We start from the raw sequence: 3321 nt of genomic DNA on the forward strand, positions 1-3321 counted from the left end.
CACCCAGGGGGTATTCCCCACCAAAAGGGCTTTGCTCCATGGGTACTTGAGCCAGCAGAAGGGAGCATGCCCTGCAACGGCCTCCAACAGACACCAGAAGGATCTACTAAGAAAATTGGACCTGGCTTCTCCATTCTGTAAAAGATCTGGATGCTCCATGTGCTGCTTCCCTGATGGCTTCACAGAGTAGCTGGGTGCTTCTTACCTCCCCTAAGTGACCCTCGGTGTGGGTGGGAGGGTGGAACTTGCTGTTTGACATCCCCACCTTCTGAGTTCACTTCCAGAGAAGAAACCTCACAGTCAAATGCCAGGGCCAAACCCTGTTCCCAGGGCTCCAGCATCCTCACAGCCCACACGAGCTGGCCTGGCTCTAACCAGAGGATCACTGGCAGCTGTGCCTGGACTCTTTCCAAAGTCCATTTTCAGTGAGTTGTCAGTTCCTCACCAAAGGGTCCAACTCTGCAACAGAACTTCAGCACGAGCAGCACTTACATAAACCTGGCCTTTGATGTCCTCAGGGTAACTCACAGCCATGTTTGATTCTTGCCTAAGCTCTTCAGGAGGAAGAGAATTAACAATTGCCAATTTATTTCAACTTGCCAGCATCCCTGTGCTCTCTAGCCTGGACACTCTGCAAGCACTTGTTCCAGGACACACATATTTGGCTAAGCCCAAGATGAAGCTTTGAGTACGCCACAAATATTTGTTTCTTAGGGCAAACAATTGTGAAAAACTGAAGCTAGCTCATGCAGAATAACTCATTAGCTTCAGTTAACTGGCAATTCCTTCATTAAGCTGAGACTGAAAGAGGCCAGAGGACTTGCACACACCTTTAAGAAGCCACAAAAAGCATGAGGCTTTCAAAATTGTGGTTTGCACAATTGAAAAGTGCTCATGGACAGGAGAAAGGTTAGAATAGGGCAGAGGACCTAGGAGGCTGTGAGGCTGAGCATGAAGACAATGCTAGAGCAGGGATCAGGCAAACCCAGAAATTGTGCTCATCATAAAAAATCCTGACCTAGGACCAAACCATCTGGGGGATATAAATCACCTGAAAACTCCAGTCCAACAGGATCCTCCCTGGGGTTTCACTCTGATGAGGTGCCAAGGCTCCAGGTGGGGCCAATGCACTGGCACAGCAGCCTGGACACATCTCCAGGGATGTTCTGGTCCCTCCAGCCCCATCCTGGAGCCAGGGACGTGTCACAGAATGGGAAAGCCTCTGAAATGTAATATCAGTCTGTGCTTCCAGCCTTGAGAAGAGGCTGGGTGAGGAGACATCCTTACTAGCCTTCTAATATGCAAACTGCCCTGATGAGAGATTAATGAATAGAAAACTCACCTCTTCTTCAGCCACTCCACCACCAGCTGGGAGAAGGAGGAAGACAAGAGGGATGCCAGCAGTCAGACTGAGCCCTAACTCATAAGCCAACACAGACTTTTGTTTTCTAACATGTTTCCACAGAGCTGCCCATGGGACCTCATCCCCAGAGCCCTAAAGCACATCTGATGCTGACACCAGCCCTTTCAATATGATTTCTGCAGTTTACTGGACCTGAGCTCCCACTCTGGGGAAAGGAAAAGGATTATTCGCTGGCCCTGTTTCAGAGACGGTCCTGTGAAGGTGTGATCTCCAGCCTCACAGGACTTGAGCAGCAATCCCAACCATGCAGCATGTTGTAAGCATCTTTCCTACTGTGCTCTCTCAGCCTGGAGTTTTTGCTTTTTAATTTCCTGTAGCCATGGAGCACCCTTGGAGGGTCTCCCAGGGACAGAATTTCCCACAGGCCATGGCTTGGGGGGGTGGACACACTGAGTTAATTCAATCTTGATGCAGGGATGTGACCTGGAAGGAGAAGGTTGTTTCACGATGGATTATCCAAATACTTCAAGCCACAATCAACCTTAAAAGAAAAAAATAACCCAAACACTCCAGGGGAATATGAAACCTGGTGGCTGCTAGCTGCAAGCCGAACCTCGGTGACCAGGAAAGGGTGATTTGTTTGCAGGAGCAGAGCTGTCGCATGCTGGGGTGCAACCTGGAGGCACACGGGGCACAGACACCGAGCTGACCCTGAGAAGAAGCTGGCATTGCAGCTGAAGCTGTATTCTGGGCAGCTGCTTGAGCCATATCATCGTGAAGCAGCACAGCTCCAGTGATGCCATCACCTGGAAAAGACCCAAATCCCGCATTCTGGCTTCTTTCATTCAGAGCAGTGCTGGTGATGCTCTTCATAAAAGAAGGTGTCTTAGGCTGAGTTTCCTGGCCCAAATTCAGTGCCTATCATTAAATTTTTGCTGTATAAATTTGCTGTGAAGTTCCAGATTGGACAGGGAGACTGTGCGTGCCCTCTCTGTGTCCCTCAGCATCCTCCACTCACCACACATCAGCCAGCAGCATATGTGAAGGCGGAGAAGAGCTGGCGAGTTGCAAGAGCACAGAGTGGCTGTGAGCTGGCTGTTGTTGGTCTAGGGAGCTGCATGAAGGGTGGGTCAGGGCTCCTCAGTATTGCAGGGCTCCCCTGCTCACCTCTGCAGAGAGCAGTGATTTGGGGATGCCGCTGAGCTGAGGTGGGAGGTGGAGCTCAGTGGGCATTCGTTGCAGATTGGGGCTGTGTTTCAGAAGTGCTGGGCATCCTGTCAAAACCAAAAACCAAAATAAAAGGTGCTTTTTATAATGAAAGACATCTCTGGTGCCTGCAAGTTGAAACAAGGTCCAGGAGTGTGCCACTGCTTCCTGACCCATGCAGGGAGCAGCCAGCAGAACAAGACCCAGCAGGGCTAGAGGCAAAGGTACCCATGGGGAACCCATGGCATGAGTGGCAGGATGGCAGACCTCTCCATGGCAGCAGTGGAGCCAGGGCTTCACTGTGAGATTCCTCTGAAGTCAGCACTTGTTGGAAAAGAAAGCAGAAGCCATTTATTCACTAGTTTTATTATTATTAGTGTTGCAGAGCAATGCTCACAAAAGGCCCTCACAGGTCTCTGGGATGCTCCAGAAGTTATAAGAAATTGTGGCTAATCAAGTGCTGACCTAGAAATTAGAAGAGCTGCAAAGCCCTGCTCCTCTATTTTTGCATCTTCACCAGTCAGGGATCCCCTAATCCCTACGGGTGCACAGCTCTACATCGTAGCTGGACAGTGCAGCTCTCTGAGCTAAATTGGTTGGTGGGGATTTTTTCCTTGAAGTATGTAAATAAATACCAATATTCTAAACCAAAGACCTCCCAGTAACTAAATAGTATTTATCTTAAATCTATCTTAAAACTAAACAGCTCTGTCACATATGTACAATAATAAAGAAACATTACTAAGGAGGAA

This window comes from Colius striatus, chromosome 9 (assembly GCF_028858725.1).
Source record: "Colius striatus isolate bColStr4 chromosome 9, bColStr4.1.hap1, whole genome shotgun sequence".
NCBI lineage: Eukaryota > Metazoa > Chordata > Aves > Coliiformes > Coliidae > Colius > Colius striatus.